General features: G+C 22.6%; 1 protein-coding gene across 10 annotated transcripts in view; it reads right to left on the minus strand.

Moving 5' to 3' along the window:
• Positions 1-23,275, minus strand: part of LOC122509963 — a 253,775-nt gene that overhangs the window by 125,114 nt on the left and 105,386 nt on the right. For 8 of the 10 annotated variants that reach the window (XR_006302396.1, XR_006302397.1, XM_043624351.1 and 5 more), the window contains one exon: positions 17,823-17,880. The exons of the other annotated variants lie outside the window; for them this stretch is intronic. The gene's annotated coding sequence lies outside the window, so the exon portion shown is untranslated. The remainder of the gene's footprint in view (positions 1-17,822; positions 17,881-23,275) is intronic. 10 annotated transcript variants of the gene reach the window in all.

The following is a 23,275-nucleotide window of genomic DNA, read 5'->3' on the forward strand; positions in this document are numbered from 1 at the left end:
ATTTAATCTATTCAAATTTTAATTTATTTATAATAGAAATTTAATCTTAATTATAATTTTTATTTGAATAATAATTAAGGAAATTTGAATCATTATGAAGTCACGATATTAGAACAAATGCTTTGAAGAAACTGTGACGTCATAATGGTTCAAATGCCTTTAAAAAATGTTATCTACTCAAAATAAAAAAAATCAAATTTTAAAAAAATATCTAATTCTGTTTGATTCAAATTTTGCTCGTTAAAAAATTTAAATTGATGATTTAAATTTTAATAAATTTTAATAAATTGAAGTTTAAGTTGAAAAATGCTAAAAAATTGATAATCTGTGAATCCCGAAAACCGAAATTACCCCAAACAGGGGTAATTGCAGAACGTAAGGGGTAAATTAAAAATTAAATTATAAAATTAACCGCAAAAGTTTATAATCTGAAATTTTTATTCCAAATTGTTTTAATTTGAATTTTTAAAAAATGATTAAATATTTCGACCACAAAACAAAACTTTTATTCTCAAGCTTATTATTAGTAAGTAAGCAGATAAAATAAACAATTTATTCCATAATTGACTCAACTAGGAAGTAATTTTAAAAATTTTAATTTTAAATAACTTTGGAAAAAATTTTTTCTCTTTAGTAAAACTTGGAGAAAAGCTTAAAAAGGATACATTTGAATAGTCGAAAATTTTTTTTTAATTTAATTTAAACTTTTGGTAAAGAAGAAAACATTTTTTTGTTTTACATAATATTACCCTGGTTGCCGGTATATATGACGAGAAGTGAAAAAGAAAAACTCAGAGAGACATAAATCTTTTTATAAACATTATTCTGAACGTGCCAAACGAGATCATTACAATTAGCTTTTTTCATTCAATTTTCTGGACACTATTTATACAAAAAAAAAAAAAAAACAGAAGCACTGCTTCATTTGGTCTCGCGAGTGAATTAAAAGGACGCAAGAGTCGAAAGTGCAAAGTTTCATAAGAAAAAAAAAAAGAAAGAAAAACAAAACAAAAACAGTTCAGAGCATGAATCACGCGATACTGCCCAAAAATTCTCGGAGCTACTTTGCAACGCATTTCGAAGATAATTGGATGGACATACTTACGCGCGACAAGAATTGTTACTCATTATACTTCCCATGCGGTTCGAGAAAGTTGCTTCTGTTACTTTTATATACATATATATATATATATATATAACTGCTAGTTTTTTTTTATTCGTCCCAACAAATCGGATGACGACGATAGCGTAGCTTCTCTTGGGACTTACACGCTTGTATCAGTCTCATTAAGCCACTCGCAGTGTTCCGATCATTTTCTGAATGCAACATTTTCAACTTGTAAAACAAACTACATGTATAAGAAATTTAGGAGAGACAAGAAAGTCGAGTGACTTCAAGTTAATTAATTATTGCTAAAGAGAAATAGTTGCATTCTTTAAATGTCAATTCGAAATTCTTGTCATTTTTTTTGGTCATTAAATTCCAGAAACTAATGACCATTTTTTTTTTCTATACATATTTAACTTGACCAAGTACTGATCCATCATTTTTAGAGTTTGAATAAATTTATCAACAATGGAAAAAAAATTGTTTGATTCAATTAATACAAATTATTTGAAAAATATTTACTTGGTTCAACTAATTTTTATTTGGATCTAAAAAAATATATTTGATTCAAATAACTTGAATTATTAAAATTACATTGATTTGAACAAAAATAAATTAAAAATTAAACCAATTAAATCTTAATTGCAGCAAGTAAATAATTAACTAAATCTAATAAATGAATAAATAAGTTTCCTAATTGACTTGAACCATTATTTATTTGTTCCAAGTATTCTATTTTTTTGACTTAAGGAATTTATATTTTACGATGAAATATTATACGAGAAAATAAAATACTAAAGTCCAGTAAATATTTACTTAGATTAAATAAATATTTTATGGACAATAGACAAGTAAACCATTTAACTGAATCAAATAAATTTTTTTTCAGTGAAGTATTTAAGAAAATGTTTAGTTATCAAGTGTATGTTTGTGTAATACTTTTTATAATTTGTATTTTATTATTATTGTTTTAAAAAAAATATTATTTTGTACATTAAAAAAATTAATTCTTAAATAAATAAATTTATAATTAACATTATTTTTCAACTTAGTATTGTAATTTTCAAAAATATTGAAACAGAAAACAATTTCATTCATTTTAAGTTTAAACAATCAAAAATTTCAATCAAATCAAAATTTTATAATCCCTGATTTTTCCCTGATTTCCAGACAAAATTTTGATCTTTTCCCCTGACTCTAAAGTATATTCTGATTCACTCTAAAAATTATTCGATACTCAAAAAAAATGTTCTATTACATTTATTTACGAATTTCTTTCATTGTAAAATCATTTGAAAACGTCAAAAACTTTTTTTTAAAATAAATATTTAACCATTATTATTTTTCAGTAGGAATTAAGATTTTAAAAAATTTGAAATTCAAACCTTTTTAAAATTCAACAACTCATAAGAAGATTGTTATAAAACATGAAGAAATCGATCACTCCGAATAATAAAATAATTATTTTATATTATAAGAAATAATGTTAGTGCAACTTCTTCGAATTTATTTTCATTATTAATGATCAACTAATTTTTAAATAATTGAATTATTTCAAAAAATTTTAATAAAATTTTTAAAAATAATAACATTTTTCTAGGAATTCAATTAAAATTGTATTCAAAATAATTGAAATTCTGCAATCAATTTTATTATTTTTGAAAATAATTTAATTCCTAAAAAGAATTTTTTTATTTATGAATATAATTGAATTCTTGTAAAAATTTTATTATTTATCAAAATAATTGAATTATTGCGAAGAAATTTAAAAAAAAATTTGTAAATTTGTAATTTACAGTGAAATTTTTATTATTTATGAAAATAATTTAATTGTTGGGAAGAAATTTATAAAAAAATTTGTAAATTTGTAATTTACTGTGAAATTTTTATTATTTTAAAAAATAATTGATTTTCGGAGTGGAATTTTATTATTTATAAAGATAATTGATATTTTTACAAGAATTTTTAAAAAAGTTTGAACATAATTTAGTTTATGCAAAGAGTTTTTTTTACTTTTGCAAATATAATTGAATTATTGCGAAGAAATTTATAAAAAAAATTTGTAAATAATTGAATGCCTGTGAAATTTTTATTATATATTTGTGAAAATAATTGAAACTTTAACAAGAATTTTATTACAATTTTTAAAAATAATTGAATTTCGAAGAAGAATATTATTACTTTTAAAAATAATTGAAATTTTGACAAGAATTTTATTACAATTTTTTTTAAATAATTAAATTTCGAATTACTTTTACTTTTAAAAATAATTTAAATTTTGACAAGAATTTTATTACAATTTTTTTTAAATAATTGAATTTCAAAGAAGAATTTTATTACTTTTAAAAATAATTGAAATTTTGACTCCAAAATTCAATTTTTTTTAGTGTTTTTAACTAAAATTCTTCTATAAATCCATTATTTTTAATAATTAATTAAATAAATATTAAAATTATTAACTAATTTCAGAAGAATTTGAATTATTAAAATTTTTCAAAAATTTAAATCTTTAAAATTACATAAATGAAAATTTCCATTAATTGAATTTACCTCAAATTGAAATTAAATTCAGTCAAAATTTAGGTAATTACAAATTTTAAATTTTCAGGAAAAAGCAAAAAAGTAAAAAACAAAACTGATTGTCAGAAACAAGGAGTCGCTCGGTTCAGGATGCGAACGCAGGTATGCGCCTATATACACAATCACAAAAGTGCATTCAACAGTGTTGAGTCTGGTGGTTTGAAATTCGATATATATATATTCAACAGTTAATTCGTCTTTTTTTTCATTTTTTTTTTCGTTTTCGGACCACTGTAACCATTTTCGAGCACGCATCTCATGTAAATAGGCGTAAAACCTTGTTCCGACATCTTTGCGAAAATAATTGGCATTTTATGTTTCGAAATAAGACTGACGGAAAAAGAAATATACATATAAGTGTCTTATCCAGATCTGCGGTAATTTATTCGAAATTCTCTTTTTCGATGTGCACGGGATTAAAAACGTTGCGGGCCCCATTGAAAAATATTTCAAAACTTTTCAATCTTATCCGCATTTTTGGAGGGAGAACAAGTTCTTTTGATAAAGAGAAATTTCGCTTTGCAAAATTTGCAAACTTGATTAAAAGAAGAAAAAAGTTTACAAAACAAAAAAAAAATATATATAAATTAGAATTCAAATTCCATACCTAATTTTCAGTCCTAATTTTCCTTTCTAAAGAACAATATTCTTGATAGGCGCACAAAAAACCACATACATAGTAAAAAATTTTACATTTTTGGAATCTTCTATACATTAAATTATCCATTTGGGAAAATTTGAGAAATCCCTATGAAAAATCAACAACTGTGCCGTAAAAATAATTAAAAAAATTAAATATATAAAATATATAAAATAATTCAATATTAGAAAGAAAATAATTATACAATTAAAATCACTTGATATGGAAGAGTTAAAAATCGACACCGATTTTGTATTGTATAGAAATATTTTTAACAATTCTTAATTAATAATAATAATAATAATAATAATAATAATAATAATAATAAATTAATTTTAAAAAACATTGCAATTCTTTACCTTCTTAGAATAATTGAAAAATTGTTAAATGTGTTGACTAATTCAAAATTAAATTTAATTTAATTCAAAAATTACAAAGAATTTAAATTATTATACATTAATTTAATTAAAATTTATTATTGTTTAAGTTTTCCAGGGAAACATTTTATTAAAAAAAATTAAAAAGGTAATATGTTGTTATTAATCCTTCCTCATCCTTGTTAAAAAAAATAATAAATTACTATTATTATTGATAATTTAATTCGAAATAAAAAAATTATTCAGCCGAATAATTGTTCATAAAATACTAACAAAATTATATTGTTATTCCAAAAAAATTTGGTTACTCCCACAAAATATTTTTCTGAGTGAGTTGCCAAACTATATGAAGAAGCACGATTAGAAAAAAACAATGTAATTTTTTGCTCGGACTAAATATTCTTTCTGAGAATTTTTTGGTAATTTACCAAAAACTTTTTAAGAAGCACGATTAGAAAAAAAACAATAAAAATACCATGAAATCGGGAAATAATTTCCTCAGTTGTTGGGCGCATCAATCTTTTTCTTTCTCTCTATCTCTCGAGTATATAGTATATAATGCTCTGTAAAATTGCAAAATACTCTCGTTTAGTGTCGAGCAATCGAATAGCCTTGAGAAACTCTGGATGCATCTTCATAATCTCTATGTTAGACTTTTTTTCTGCTTTTGATATTATACAACAATTACAATTATGAATCTATGTTAATTTTATTTTATTTCAGAATATACTATATGTATATAATACGCAATCCTACTCTTTCCTAAACGTTTATATTCTTTTCATTCTTTTACTAATCAAAAATCTTTTGTTATGTCATCTTATTAACACTATTCTTCAAAAATACTTGGCATCAAAAATTCTTACGAAAATAATACTTGTTGATGAAATACTCTTTCTTTATAATACTTAGAAACAATTTTTTCTTTCTTTCCCTTTTCAAGATTGCCTCATAGGGAAAACTAAATTTTCGTTTGCTTAAGAGAAAGCTTCTTTTGGTTCTATTCGTTTTTTTGCTTTTTTTGGCACTTTTGATAATTTTTGGGCAACATTTTTCTGTGATGAAAAAAAATTAAATTTGTACCTTCTTTTAATTAAATGGATGACAGCTTCCAGGGCTCGAACTAGTGAAAGTATTTAAAAATACGGACTTTACGAACCAAAAATGAAAAATTACAGACCATTTACGGACCAATTACTGACCAAAATATAATCAGTCCGAGTCAAATAAGAGAACATTTTACTTAAAACTATAAATTTCATTTTTCATAATTATAAAACATGAAGATATCGATAACTCCGAGTCTTCGACTTCATGTTTTATAATAATTAAAGATGACCGAGTGATAAAATCATTTACAATTCAATTATTATTTACAAGAATTTTTAACTAAAATTTTTCTCTAAATCGATTATCTATATTAATTTTTAATAATTTTCGAAAAAGTTCTATAACAATTTTCAAATTCATTTCTTTACAATATTCAATTTTACGAAATTTCAATTATTCATAAATTCTTCAATTAAATAAATATTAGAAAATAAAAAATTAAAATAACATTAAAAAAATTCAATACAACTTTTTCAAAAAAATTAAATTCAAAATTCAATTATTTTAAAAAATTTACGCTATATTGCTTTTAATATTCAATTATTATCTAAAATTTTAACTGAAATTAATTTTTAAATCAATTTTTATTAGAAAATTCTACTAGAATTTAATTATTTAAATACAAAAATAAATAATTTATTGAATAATTGAATGTTTCTTAAAATTCAATTCCCATAAAGAATCGTTATCAACAAATTTTCAAATAATTGAATTCTATCAACGAATTTTAATAAATTTTTTAAAAATAATTACATTTTTCGAAAAATTTGATAAAAATTGTATTAAAAATTTTAAAAAAATTCTCATCAAAATCCCAATTATCTTTATAAATAACAAAATTCTTCCACAAAGTTCAATTTTTTTCAAAAATGTCAATAAAATTCTTGTCCTTATTTCAATTATTTTCAAAAATTGTTCTCATTTCAATGATTTTCAATATCTAATATTTTAATAAAATTTCCCAAAAAGAATTTAATTATTTAAAAAATTAAATTATTTATAAATTTTCTATAAATTACTTCGCAATAATAAATTCAATTATTTTCATAAAAAATAATTAAAAATTCTAGAAAATAATAATTGAATTGAAATGAAGAAAATAATTTTGAAGAAGTTACAGTAACAATATTTTTATTTTTCTATTTTATTAATAAAAAAATGAATTATTGCAAAAATTTGTAACTTTTGTAAAATTGAATTTTTTTGTATTTTTAACTAAACATCTTCTATAAACCCATTAATTTTAATAATTTTTGAAAAAGATCTATGAGAATTTTCAAATTCATTTGTTTACAATTCAATTTTACGAAATTTCAATTATTCGTAAATTCTTTAATTAAATAAATATTTGGAAATAAAAACATTAAATAATTAAAAAAACGCAATTAAAGTTTCTCGAAAAAATTAATTCCACAGAATTGTTAATTAAATATATGAAAAGTTCAAATTTTCAAAGATTTTAATTTGAAACCTTTTCAAAATTCAATTATTTTTGAAATTTTAAGCTCTAATGCTTTTAAAATTCAATTATAATCTAAAATTTTAACTGCGAAGAATTTTATTACTTTTAAGAATAATTGAATTTCTGCAATCATTTGTAATTTCTCTAAAATTCTCAAAATTATATTGTATAATTTACGAACTTTTTTTTTAATCAAATTACGGACAAAATTCTCAAAAATCTCAAAATTATATTGCATAATTTACGAACTTTTTTTTTAATCAAATTACGGACTTCAAGCAAAGTTACGGACTTTTACGAGATTTAAGGACCTAGTTCGAGCCCTGAGCTTCAGCTGCACCCACTGAATTTAAAAAATTAAATTTTTGTTTGTTTAAAACCAACATAAAATTTTGAAAAATTAAGTGTATGTTAGTTTCAGCTGAATTTTTGTTACAATACAAAAATAAAATGGCGGGTGTAAGCTTTAGCTTCATTTCAGTATAGTAATTTTTGAAAATCTAAACAGAAAACAGTTTCGTTATCATTATATAGAACGTTCAAAATTTTAGTGACAGAATTTGATTTTGAATCGAAATGCATTGAATATTGAAAAGCCGAAGAATAGAGTAATCAGTGGAGAGCAGCTGGTTAGTTACAACCAGTAGTGTAAATTAATTACTGTTACCATTATAATTCTATGCGAAACCACTTGCGTATTCAACTAATTAATCTTCATCTCAAAGCTAAAGAGAGTGACCCATTAATTAAATCTTGTGTAACTATGACTTTTCCATTAAAAGGAATTGAACATTTTTCTTTTTTTTTCTTTTTTTGAGAAAGAAAAAAAATAAAGAAAAACTTGAGCTGAGAGATCAAGGCGGTACCAACGACCTATAAAATCAAAATTGGTACCTCTCAAAAGTCTGACATACTCAACACGAGATGCAATGAGTTTATTTTATAGTTATGACTCTGTTTACTTCATACATCCATTTTTTCTTCCTTTTTTTTTATATTCTCTCGCGTGTTGAGAAAATAAACGTATATATCATTTCCGCGAATTTTGTATATATCTCGTCAATCGTTTTTTTTTTCTTAAAATAAAATGCAATTTTTGGATTATAATGCATCATTATTGGTCGTTGAATTTCTGACAAGCACTTGTGAATTGTTGTAATAAAAAATAACCATACAGGCGCAAGGGGAATAATCAGTTTCGGTGCTTTACATGTGTTGAAAGACTGAAAATTATTTCTGAGAATTATATTTTGAAAATGTTTATATATGGATATTCATAAAGGGCTGATTGGTTGTAAATTGTAATGTGAAATTTTATTTAAAGTAGGGGTGGAAAATTTTATTTAGGTCAAATGGTAATTTCTCTTTTGAATATTTTTTGGAGGTTAATTTTATCCTGAGAAAATTGCGTTTTTAATCTCAATATACTTTAGGCATTTTTTTTCTCTCTTCTTTAATGTTCTTTAAGTAACGGATGAATGAACCTTAAAATATTTTATAATATCTTTTGTTTCTTTTGTTTTCCGTTTCATTTTATCTCAGGTTTTTTTTCATCTTCTTTGCACACAGTGAAAGGGTCTTGTTGAATTAATTTAAAAATCGAGGGGAAAAGAAGAGATAAAATTTTTCTCGGCAGTAAATTTTCTTTTGTTGTTTATTTTTCTTGAAAAGTGGCAGATTAAATATTTTTGTCTCCTAATATTTGCAGTTCTATTTTTATATTGTTAAATTGTTATTATTTTTTTAATTTTCAGTTAGTAAATTATTAGAGTATTATAGATAGTGAAAAACAAGAGGCAGTTGTCGATTACTTAGAGAATTGCAAATGTTTGTTAGTTTCCACTTGTTATTTGTTTGTCATTCGGCATTTTAATATAAGAAAATTTTATTTCAATTTCAATTTCAATTTCAATTTCAATTTTATTTATTTTCAATAAAAAATAAATAATATAAAATTTTAATAAATATTTCTTTGATAAACATTTGGTTGAAAGAGAAATTAAAATTGAAAATTAACAATTATCAATTAATAGAAAAGAAAATATAAAAGGAGAGTTCTCTATTAGAAAAGTAGAAGATTCAATACAAAAAGTAAAGAAAATGTCTTCAAGAATTCTTTAAATGCTCGACATTTTTAAAATCACTTCAGCATTCGCACACGTATTCTAAACATTATGAGCATGGAAAAAAATAAACGAATTTCGAAGATTTTTGCATTTTTTTTTTAACGTCTTGATTGATCAAATTCCATGACAACAAGAAAGCGAATATTCCGCATTTAGAGGCGACAATTCCAAAAGCAGTATATCGTACCAAAAAGTTGAATTTTCTAGTTTTAAAAAGAAATAGCGAAAGTTTCTAAAGTACGTGATTGGAAAATAAAAATACGCAACTCTTGCACTATTTCCTTAATGACCTCAGACATCAATATCACATATTATTATTATGGAAGCATCCTAATTATCTCTAAATTGTCAACTGCAATTATTAATTCATCTATTTACACTAAAATATTAACATTTACACTAATTCAACGATTTCAAAATAGAATTTTAACTTTTTTCCTGACCCTGAATAACATTTTAATTCACTAAAAAAATTTCTATTTTTGAATCTTTTAAAATTCTATAATATTTATATAAAAATTGCTAGTTCGTAACTTTAACAAAATTATTTTTAAGATTTTAATTTCACACTATTAACTTAAAAGTATCAAATTACAACGAATTGATACCAAAAATGTGGATCAAATAAAAAATTGATCCAAATTTTTGGCATCAATTTGTATATTTTTGTCAAACAATATTTTTTAAAGAAAAAAAAAACAAAAGCATAGAAAGAAACTAACTTCAAACTGCGGACAGAATGAATGAAAGAATATGAAGAATAATTAAAAACTTATATTTTAAATGGCTAAAGCAGTTCAATACTTTTAATATAAAACCCAAATGAATTGCTTTTTCGCACCCCACTCTACTCTACTATTATTTATAGTACCTATTATAATTTAAACTATACTCTTAACATTTACACTACACTATTAAATATTTACACCAACAAGTGTAAAATATAAATAATTACAAGCTATACTATAATTTCAAAAAAATTTCACTTCTTTTCATTCTTTTTTTTTTCACGATCATTTTTCAAGCCACTCCTGGGTTTCAATAACTTTATAACTAGCGGGTATTAACTTAGCCTTTCACGGAATTATTCACTATATTATACTTAATAGTATCGGTTTTCATATATACATTGTATGAAGCACGAAGCTACCAGCAACCAACTCTGCATTGTTGTGTAGCTTTTAAAGTGCTGCTTCAAAACACACGCTCACACATTGATAAACTAATCATTTATCTTACAGTGCAGTTAGCGAGGGAAAATATACATATATATATATACACAAAGCACCTATATCGAAACGCGAACAGGGAATAAAAAGGAAAAAAAATTGAGAGAGAGAGAGGGGAGGGCACTTAGAAACTCGATTGCCTTTACGGGACGCCGATCGCCCGTTGGATTTATGTGCGGCCGTTTAAGCATCACGACGGATCATTTCGCAGGTGATTCCCAGTGCTTAGAACTGTGACTTGCGATAGGGAATGTTTGCCAGGAGGTAAATACTATCCTTTATACTTAAAAGATCCGCTTTCCCAGCAAGTGACGACCATCTTCAATTCACAAACTAGCAAATTCTATGGTTTAGAATATTGTCTATGCGATTGAAAAATAGAAGAAAAAAAATTCACTTTCCTTTTGCCTATGAATGTAGGTTTAAGAAATAAATCCGATTATAGTCTTTCATTTTTTTAAATTAAAAAAAATATTTATATTTGATAAATAACTGACGTGTTATAAGTATAGATTCAACTTCGAGAAGAATTAATCAAAATTAATCTTTTCTCAGAATCAATAATGTGAATTTTCTTAAATTATTGCTGAAAATTAAATTTTCTCTGTGCACTAACAGATGTGCCAAGAAAATTTTAGACAACTTCGAAAATAATAATTAGGTACTCACATTATTTGTTTCAAATACTGAACCAAATTTTTTTTTAATAAAATAAATATTTGGGTTAGAAAAATTTTATTTAGAATAACTTAAAAATAATGTTCATACAACAAAATGTTCATTTATGCAAACATTCTGTTAGGTCGAAATTTTAAAACCTTCTACTGAAATTGAGTTTTTTAGATTCAAAATTGAAACTTTTAACAAAATCACATATGTATAGTTCAAAATTTAAATCCAAATATCTCAATTTCGCTACTGTAAAAGGTTCTAAAATTTTTACCAGACAGAAGGCCTGCGTAAAGAAATATTTACTCAAAATTTCAAGAATATTTTATCAAAATCGATTTTTTTGAAAATATATATATATAAAAGAACCTAAACCATAAAGAATTCTAAAATTAATTAAAATTTTTTTTAGATAAACAATTTCAGAGTTACCTACTACAAAAATTTAATTTTGTTTTTCCCTAAATTCTCCATGATTTTCAGATAAAATTTTGACTTTTTCCTAAAGAATATTCTGATTCACTATAAAAATGATTAGTTACTCAAAAAAAATGTTCTATTATATTTATTTACGAATTTCTTAAATTGGAAAATTATTCCAAAACATCAATAATTTTATTTAAAAATTATAAGAATATTGCTACTGTAACTTCTTCAAAATTATATTCATCATTTCAATATTCAATTATTATTTTCTAGAGTTTTTAACTAAAATTCTTCTTTAAATCAATTATTTTTAATAAATTTTGAAAAAGTTCTTTGAGAATTTTCAAATACATTTGTTTACAATTCAATTTTACGAAATTTCGATTATTCAGAAATTCTTCAATTAAATATACATTAGAAAATAAAAACTGCAAATAATTTTTAAAAAATATTGAATTAAACTTTTTCAAAAAAATTAAATCTACAGAATTGTTAGTTTAAAGTATGAAAAATTCAGATTTTCAAAGAATTTAAATTGAAACCTTTTCAAAATTCAATTATTTCCAAAAATGCATGCTGTAATGCTTTTTATATTCAATTATCTAAAATTTTAACTGAAATTCAATTTTAAATAAATTTCTATTAGAAAATTCCACGAGAATTTAATTATTTAAATACAGAAATACATAATTTAATGAATAATGAAATGTTTTTAAAAATTGAAGTCTTCTAAAGAATTTTCTCAACAAATTTTTAAATAATTGAATTCTTTTGACGGATTTTAATAAAATTTTTACAATAATTATAATTCAATTTTTCGAGGAATTTGATTAAAATTGTATTGAAAATAATTGAAATTTTGCAATGAGTCTCATTATTTCTGAAAATAATTGAATTCCTAAAAAGAATTTTTTTATTTATGAAAATAATTGAATTGTTGTGATGAATTTATGAAAAATTTGTAAATAATTGAATTCCTGAAAAATTTTATTATTTACGAAAATAATTGAATTTTTGTGAAGAAATTTTTAAAAAAAATGTAAATAATTGAATTCCTATAAAATTTTTATTATTTATGAAAATAATTAAATGTTTGTAAAGAATTTTATCAACAAATTTTTAAATAATTGGATTCTTTGAACGAATTTAAAAAAAAAATTTTAAACATAATTCCATTTTTCAAAGAATTTGATTAAAATTGTATTAAAAATAATTGAAATTCTGCAATAATAAAATAATTGAAAATAATTGAATTCCCTAAAAATATTTTCTTTATTTATGAAAATAATTGAATTATTGCGAAGAAATTGATAAAAAATTTGTAACTAATTAAATTCCTATGAAATTTTTATTATTTATGAAAAAAAAGGAATCCCTGTTAAAAATTTTATTATATTTATGAAAATAATTAAATTATTGCGAAGAAATTTATAAAAAATTTGTAAATATTTTAATTCCTGCGAAATTAAATTTTTTAATTTATGAAAATAATTAAATGTTTATGTAGAATTTTATCACAAATTGTTTTGAATAATTGAATTCTTTTGAAAAATTTTACTAAAATAGTAGATATTAAAAATCACTGAATTGAGGAAAATTCTTTTTAAATAATTGAAATTTTGCCAAAAATTTTTGAAAATAATTGAATTTCAGAGAAGAATTTTATTATTTATGAAGATAATTAAAATTTTTATAAGAATTGAAAAAAAAATTTGAACATAATTGAATTGTTCCGAAGAATTTTATTATTGTTGAAAATAATTCAATTTTTGCAAATAACTTCTCCAAAATTCAATTTTTATTAGTCTTTTTAACTAAAATTCTACTAAAAATTCATTATTTTTATAATTAATTGAATATCGTACAATTTACGGACTTTTCGTATTTTTTCATACAAATTACGGACTTTACGAACGATTTAAAAAAAAAACTAATTTTTAAGGAATTAAAGCAAATTTACGGACTTTTACTGGATTTACGGATCTAGTTCGACTCCAGCAGTCAAGAAAATTCAAATGTCAATAATTTGTCAGACGAATAATTTAATAATAGGTTAATTTAATCTTTCGGTTCATTAAAAAATGCGGTTGAAGAACAATTCAGTTAAAAATTAGATTTTTAACGGTAACTGTCATTTGGGTAGGTAGAGCCAAAAAGAGAAAAAGAAGAAGAAGAAAAAGAAGACGAACAAGATTTGCCGCTACTTTTGAGGTCGCTGAATTACATTTCAACATCAGAATTTAAAAATCATTATACTCATTCAAAGTTTTATGGAGAATAAATTCAAAATATTCTTTCGTTAAGAAGAAAAAAAATTTTGAAGGCAGGAAAAAAAGTGCTCTGACATCTTATATTCACAAAGTTTTAAAAAGAAGAAGAAGAAGAAAAACGAAAAAGATGATTTTTTATTCAAAAGCATTTTACTACATAGTAAAACTATTTTTACTGTACAGTAGATCCTAAAATTTCTTTCCGGAATAGTAAAAATTGGCAGAAATGCGCAAAAATATTTTTTTTCTTCCAAATTGTTAATCATAAATTATGTGAACATCACAAAAGTATTTGCTATACAGAATTGGTAAAAATTTTCTAGGCAAACAAAAAAATTTACTCGAAATCGGAACTGCAATAAAAAATTTAAAAACTGCATAAAAATTCCAAGTACTATTTTACTATTCATGAAAATAGTAAAAGTCAATTTATTCCTTTTTTCCCTGTGAGAACACGAACTATTTTGGTAGAAACTTTTTTCTTTTACCCTAGAAAATCGATCAGGTGTCAAAAGCCAATGTCTGATGGGAAGATTGCTCGTAAAATGACGATAAAACATTTTTAACTCTACCGCAACAATAATTTCATTTACAGGTTGTGCAAGCACTTTTAAAATATAATATTCAGAACAAAAAAAGAAAATATCTGTATTATGTTCCTTTTTTTTAAGTCACAAGTCAAAGCAGGAAAATTTACATTCCACCGGCAAATATTGTCAAGGAAAATTATATTTTTCTCAAAACATTTGCTTTTTTCAACTTTCTTTACTTTACTCTTTTCAATCTTTAATCAATAAAATGTCAAAATTCTTTTTCTACTTTTCCTTTTTTTTGGATTTTAATTACAAAAAAAAATTAAGCAAAAACTTTATTTTAAATTAATAAACTTTTCCTTAAAATGAAATAAAAAATTAAGACAATATAAATAAACTAAATGAATAAACATTGTTATTACGTAAAAGGAAAAGAAGTTCATTATCTATCAGGAAAAAAGAAAAACGTTTTCTCACAATTTTTCTAAAAAAACGTGGAATTATAATTATTATTTGTCGATAAATGAATTCAGCATCGACAATATACGTATTTTATTACATATTCCTGTAATGTTCTATCTCTATTAAATTTACGGCGAAAAAAAAGAAAAGACAGGAGTACTTAATTCGATTCGGTCAATCGATTGTGAGTTGATCGTCCTCGTTTTCCATGAAAGAAGAGTGGGAAAGAAAAAGACAGAGACCTTTTGCAAAGACGCTCCCACTCACGATCAGAAATATTATTCTCAACGTTTTTCTTTCTATTGAAGAAAAATTTTGATTCCTAACACGTATATATTTATATATATATAATATAAAACCTGCCGCTCTTTTGTTGAGGAAAAAAAATTTAATTTTTACTTTATTATATTCATCATAAATTATTTTATATTTAAATACAAACAATGAAGTAAAAAACAAATAATAAAAGAAACAATTAACAAATTAATAATTACAGGGTTGCTACAAAAAATTAATTTTTTTCCCTGATTCCCAGACAAAATTTTAACTTTTTCTTTCATTGTAAAATTATTTAAAAACATCAATAATTTTTTTCTTTTAAAAATTAAAATTTAAATCTTTTAAAATTCAATAAATTTTAAGAATATAATTACAAAACACGAAGATAGCGATCACTCCGAGTCTTCGACTCGGAACACTCGATATCTTCATGTTTTATAATAATTTAAACTTCTATAAAATTTTTCAAAAAAAAATTTTATTATTTACAAAAATTTTAATAAAATCCTTCGCAAGAATTCAATTATTTAAAAAAAATGTAATAAAATTCGTCGTAAGAATTCAATTATTTTTATAAGTAATAAAACTCTTCTCAGGAATTCAATTAATTATTTTTATAAATAATAAAAATCGTCTCAGGATTTCAATTATTTTTTATACAATTTTAAATGAATTTCTCAAAAAATGCAATTATTTTTAAAGATAATTCTTCAAAAGAATTCAACTATTTTTAAAAATCTATAATTTGTTTATTACAATTTAATAATTATTTTCAACACATTTTTAATTACATTTTTTGAAGAATTTAATTATTTTTAAAAATTTTAATAAAATTTTTGGCAAAATATCAATTATTTTCAAAAAATTTCCCTCAATTCAATAATTTTTAATATCTATTTAATTTAATATAATTTTTCAAAAGAATTCAATTTTATTACAAAACAAATTTAATAAAATTCTACGCAAACATTCAATTATTTTTAAAAATAATACAAATTTCACAGGAATTTAATTATTTACAAATTTTTAATAAATTTCTTCGCAATAATTCAATTATTTTAAAAACTTTCCCACAATTCAATGATTTTTAATATTTAATAATATTCATTTGTTCACAATTTAATTTTAGGAAATTTTTACGAAATTCAGAAATTATTCAATTAAATATTTAAAAATTAAAAACTTAAAATAATTTTTTTTAAAAATTCAATTATTTCTAAAAAATTATGTATAATACTTTTTAATATTCAATTATTATCTACAATTTTAACTAAAATTCATTTTTAAAACAATTTTTATTAGAAAATTCTACGAGAATTCAATTATTTAAATACAGTTTTAAGTTTTCAAGTTTCAGTTTCAATTTTGACTTCACAATTTACACCTGTTTCATTTATTTTATTTTATTTTCAGTGGTTTTTCTCATTGTAAATTGTTGATAATTTTTGTTCTTTTATTGTTTATTTATTTGTTTTGTGTATTATTTTTATTATTTATATGATTGTTTTTAACAATGGAGTACGTTTCCTTGTTACTAACTCTAAATGTTACATTCCAATTTTCGGATTAAAAATCTTTTAATTCTTTTGACATGTAATGTAAAACATTTTATTGACTCCCTGATGAAGAAATCGTATTGATTTCGAAACGTTGGAGCATTTTATATATTAAAAACCACTTGTCCGAATGTATTCGTGTAAAAAGTTATTTTACCTATTAATTTAATAAAATAAACTCGGACGTAGAAGTTATTTCAATATTTAAATACAAAAATGAAAAATTATTGAATAAATGAATGTTTTTCAAAATTGAATTCTGATAAAGAATTTTATCAACAAATTTTTAAATAATTGAATTTTTTCGACGAATTTTAATAAAATTTTCAAGAAAAATTACATTTTTCAAGGAATTCAGTTAAAATTGTATTAAAAATAATTGAAATTCTATTATGAGTTTTGTTATTTATGAAAATAATTGAATCCCTGTAGAAAATTTAATATTTATGAAAATAATTGAATTATTGCGAAGAAATTTATAAAAAATTTGTAAATAGTTGAATTCCTATGTGGGATTTTTATTATTTATAAAAATAATTGAATTTTGGAGAAGAATTTTATTATTTTTAAAGATAATTGAAATTTTGAGAAGAATTTTTTTTTAATTTTTAAAACTTTTCTAAAATTCAATTTTTTTAGTGTTTTTAAGTAAAATTCTTCTATAAATCCATGATTTTTAATAATTAATTATAAATATATATTAAAAAATGCAAATTTAATTTTTTCCAGGACTTTAATAAAAATCCCTGACTTTTTCCTGATTTCCCTGACCAATTCTACTTTCCCTGGATTTCCCTCACCTGTGGCAACCCTAAATTAACAATAACAAAAAAACAAATGAACAAAATTTTTAGATTTTTGTACATTCAAATTTAATTTAAATTTTATGTTGAAAAAGTTCCCAGAACAGATAAAAATTTCATTTTACCTACGAAATTTTAAATTGATACAGTTCAGAATTCATGTTAATAATAATTTAAATATACTTTTCATACCTTGAATTAAACTCCAATGATTTAAATATTATTCAATATTATCCAATTATATCCATTCCTGAAACAAACAAAAAAAAAATAAAAATTATTACAGTACATTTCTTTCGTTATCAATAAAACTTGAAAATATTTAAATCTTGACATTTTCTCTCCTAATGAAAATACGAGAGAGAAAGAGAGAAAGAGTAAAAAAAAATTATAAATATATCCTTTCTCGCGCAATCGACAAATATTGAAGAAATTAGTTAGATATATACTAGTTTTGTTCATGTTCATTTGAATTTCGAGTGATAAGTTATTTCAAAACGTATATCTACAATTTAACCAATAAATTTATACACATACGATATGTTAGTATTGCTTAAGATTCTAAAATTATTTGTAACGAGTTTAACACGTTTTTTCCTTTTCTTTTTTTTCTATTTCTTCTAAAACATTAAACAAGTTAAATTCCTTGAGAATTACAAATGCAAAAATTGAAAAATCTGTATTAACGCTACGGAAATATTATAATTGACTGTGATGTAAACCAGCTGCTGCTGTCTATTCAAATATCATTATACATCATAGTGAAAAATGTAAAATTTTTTTTTTTAGTTTTAAACACACTTTTTTAAAACTATAAGACTTTTTTGTTCAAACTTTTCTGTTAATTATTGACATTTTTTTCGTAATCTGCAATTTTTCCTTTATTCAACTTTTTAAAATTTCTTTCTTCATTAAATTCTTCTTTTTTTTCGATAAATTTTACTGTAGAAAAAGTAAAGGTAATAATCTATTTGATTTGAATCAGATTTTTGGTTTTAAAATAATAAATAATTAATTTAAGTTAATAAATAAAAAAATAATAGTTTTATTAAAATTTTTGTAATTGTTACTAAGAATTTAAAAAAAAAATGTTAACAATAATTTTTTTATTTCAACTATTAACGGAATTAAAGTAGTGCAAATTCTCAAAAAAAAAAGAAAAAATTGGCTTTTAGTGTCACAAATCTAAGTAAAAGAATCCAAAAATTATCAAATAATAAAAATCAAAAAAATAATACAGTAAAAAGCTAAAAAGTAGGTTTTAATAAATAAGTGCGAAGCCTGTTAATGTAATAAAAAATAACAATAATAAATTAAATTTTATCCCTCATTTTAATACGAAAAAATAGTATCTTACATCAAATAAGTTAAAATTTCAACTGATTCATATTTAGAGAGTAAGAAATAGTAAATTATTTATACTAAATAAATAAAATCAAACAATTTTGAAAATTTATTAAAATCAAATAAATAAAAAATAGAGAATAGCAGATTATTTATGTTTATATTAAATGTAAACTTCAGAGCGACATCAACTCACAAGCAACCGAAAAAAAGAAATTAAATTCCCATTTTAAAATCACGACTTTAAAAGGACTCCTATAAAGGTCCCCCTATTGTAAAATTTTATTGCCCGACTGTAACTTTATCCGGTGGGATTAAATATATATGTGAGAATGTTAAGGTGAAAATTACCTGCGATTTGAGTCGTGTCAGTTCCTTATTTTTTTTCTTTTAATATGGGAACGGAAAACCCAAATTTCATAAAAGTGTCAATACAATAGAAGTTTATTTTTTCCTTTTTTGTGGAATGTGTGTCGGAAAAATAGGGAGGCGGTTTTTAAAAACGAGGGTTGAATAAAATAGGTATACGACAAGTGGTCAAGATAAAAGAGCCGAGATAGTTTTTTTTTTTTTTGAAATAAGTTTCATCAGTCGGTTCGTTAAACGTACAGCAGGGTTCCCAAACCGGGATTTACCTTAGTTGGGTCATTCACCTGTATAGCCGTGCATCTACACGCAAAGGGGGACCGGTCTTTAACTCCGCCGAATACAAAAATCCCACGAAACAGCTTCGTGTAATCTTGAGTAATTTAAAGGGCCTTGACTCGACTAATTTTCTTTTTCTCTCCCAAATATTTCTTCGCTTATAAAATCTTCAAGAAAAGAAGAAAGAGAGAGAGAGAGAGAAGAAAAAATATTTACATTATGTAATTCAAAATATTTTTCTCCATATGATAAACTCAATACATAATTCTAAATTTACATCAATAAAATTTGACTTTAATTTCCAATAAGATTTGTTACCGATTTTTTTTTAAATTTATTTTTTTCATATTTAATAACACTTTCTAAACTACATATATAGCAAAATATACGCCGACGATTCGCCTTATTTCGTTAATTATTGATTATTTATGAAAATGAATGAGAATAATTATAAAATATAAAAATTTCTTTTGGTAAATTTTCTACCAATGTTTGTTTAAATAAACGATTTCAAAGTCTATGTACTGAATTCACTGTTTAGAATCATGAAAAGTAATGCAAAAATATAATTTCGTTAATATTTTTCTATTTTCCAAAAAGCGAACTTAGTAAAAATTAATTAATTTTAAAATAAATATAATTAGACTTTAATCAATTTTTATTATGACTGTTTCATATTATGTTTAAAAATATTTACAACGTTTATAATCAACGATTGAAAGATAAATACACATTTCCGTTAATTTTTACTATTTCTGAAAAATATTTCACTAATTTTTATTATCTAACTTTCAGTTAGTTAAAAGTTGTCTATTCATTCAAATTAGTAAAAAATTCTATTACGTCTTAGTAAAATTGTATACTATTACGTTTAGTGTTGTTTATAAATTTTTCGCTAAAGTTTTAGTGCCAATTTACTAAAAATTAATAAAAAATGTCAACTATTTTAAATTAATGGAAGATTTTTAATTATAATTCAAACTTAGGCAGCTCTAAATTTTAATTAGTAAAAATGCTTATTAATTTGAATTAGTGACTGACTTTTTTCTTTTGAATTAGTAAATTTTATTAACAAATAGTAATTTCTACCAATTTATTAGTAAAATTTACTGATACAAAAGCAAAAAGTCACACTAATTCAAATTAATAATAAACATTTTTACTGATTCAAATTTAGTATCAAATATTCTAGTCAAAATTTACTAATTCAAAAGCAAAAAGTCAGACATACTAATTCAAATTTAGTATAAAATATTTTAAGTCAATAAAGTTGAAAACGTTTTTAAACGATACAAGAACAAAATTTTTTCTGACCATTTCCGTTAATTTTTAATATTTCCGAAATAAAATTCATCTATTTTTACCAAAAAAAAAATTGTTAATTCAGTAAAATTAGTAAAGTTTATAACGTTTATAATCTGCGACTATGAAGAAAAAGAATATTATTCACATAGAAAATAATACTTTATTTACAGACCATTCTGTATATACAATAGGAGTTGATCAGAAAAATTCGTTACAAATTCTCCAAGCGGAAATATCTAAAAAAAATTTGCTTGGAAAAATATTTTTTTTCTAAATCATCGATATAAAGTATACGTTGAATAAATAATAAATAAAATGCGTTGGACTGAATTTAGAAATATAAAATAGTATCAAAAGTATCGCAGTAGAATTTTCGTAAACGTTTCGAATAGTCGCACATAATTTATTTATAAAAACAAAATAATGATTATGTTTTGTATAAAAATAAGAAGCGTTAAAAATGAGCACTAAAACAATTTAAATTATTTTCACGCTAAAATTTTTGGAATTTTATTGAAAGTAAAAAAACTTTTTGAGATAAAATGGTGGTTTAATTTCTCCACTTGAGAACGCCAAGGTCACCACCAGATGTCAGTAAAAATTCCAAGAAGGAACTGAACTGTCATCTAGCGGTGACCTTGGCGTTCTCAAGTGAAGAGTAGCGTCTCCATATTGAATCTCAAAATCTTCGTCAATATTAGTGATTCTACAATTATTTTTAATCAAATTTAGAGTTTAAAAATTAATATAAACAGATTTCAATTTTTAATTTACTTTCCTTTTCGATATTTTTTTAGTCTTAGAATTAATTTCCCCACTAAATAAATTCATATTTAAAATCCCGATTTAAGAAATAGTACCGTTAGTTGTTTTTTATTTGTAAAAATTAGTTATAATCCCTGTAGTAAAAATTAAGTCAATTAAATTTGAATTTATTGTTTAAAATATGTTGTTTAAATTAAATTATTCTTTATCTGGGTCAAAATGACACAGTGTGTCAATGGAAGGTTATAAAAGAACCAAAAAATGCAAAAAAGAAAAGAAAATTAGGTTAATAAATAAAGTAATGAAATATTAAAGCATTCGGGAGAGACTAGAAACGATGCAAACAGAAAGTAAAAATGTACCTACATATCAGAGATTTATAACTGTTGTTAATTATAATCTTCAAAAGGTTCTATATTAACTTTTCATCTTTGAAACAAGCGATACTAAAATTTCATTGTGGCACTTAAGGAGTGTCCTCTTTCCCGGAATTAAGACTTGATTGGCTTGATTTCTGGACCATGATCACAATCAGGTTGACGAGATGATGTTGCACGCAATGTGCTCACCTCCTCCAGAGAAAATGAAGAAATTCGCCGATGGTTTAAGCCGATTGCTCGTTAACTTTCTCGAAAATTAGGTCTTATTCAGAAAATGAGTATTTTATAATAGAACATTGTTTCTAAATACCCAATACTACAATTATTATTATAATACTATAATTCATTAAATCGATCGCTTCGAGTCAGGTAGAAAAAAAAATAAAACTAATAATATAAAAAAATATATCAATTAAAACTACTATTATTCTTAATGATGATAATAATTTTCATTATTATTCTTTTTATCCTTCTTATTATTTTTACTATTTTTTTCTATTCGTATTTTTATTAGTATTATTATTACTATTATGAAATTAGTTCAATAATGAACAAAATAAACATATTGACACGAATCAATTGTAATCGAAAGAAATGCTTATATTTTTAACAAATTAAAAATTACTTATTCATTTTATTAAAATCACATTAATCATATTTTAATTTATTTTAATAATGGTGCAGGAATTTTTCCAAACACTGATTTAACAGCCATTAAAAATTCAAAGAAAAGAAAAAAAGAATAAAGAGACAAATAAAAAAAAGAATACACGCAAGATAGACTCTTTTCTATTATCTTTGAAAAATCTTCGTAGAGATAATTGGGAAATATATCACTGAGAAAAAATTCATATGTTATGTTCTCGTTAATGGTCCAGAATCAAGTTTTCAGCATCCCTGTCAAAATCTTTACGAGATAAAGAAGAATTTCCTACTCCCTACAACTGCAGTCGCCACAGTTTTAATTGATGAGCGTTCACTAAATTTTCGTTTTAAAAATATTTTTTACTCGAAAAATAAATTTAAAAAAAAAATAAATAAAATAAGTAAGAAAAAATGTGTAATTTAATTGTTTTATTTACGTAATTTATAATAATTTTTATTTATTACAGCAAATAAATAATAATTAATAATTTGAATTTATTTATATTTATATTCTTTTAGAGCATTTTATAGCTTTGTACTCGATTAAATTTTAAGCCTTTA

The sequence above is a fragment of the Leptopilina heterotoma genome, unplaced genomic scaffold (assembly GCF_015476425.1).
Source record: "Leptopilina heterotoma isolate Lh14 unplaced genomic scaffold, ASM1547642v1 Lhet_120, whole genome shotgun sequence".
NCBI classification, from domain to species: Eukaryota; Metazoa; Arthropoda; class Insecta; order Hymenoptera; family Figitidae; genus Leptopilina; species Leptopilina heterotoma.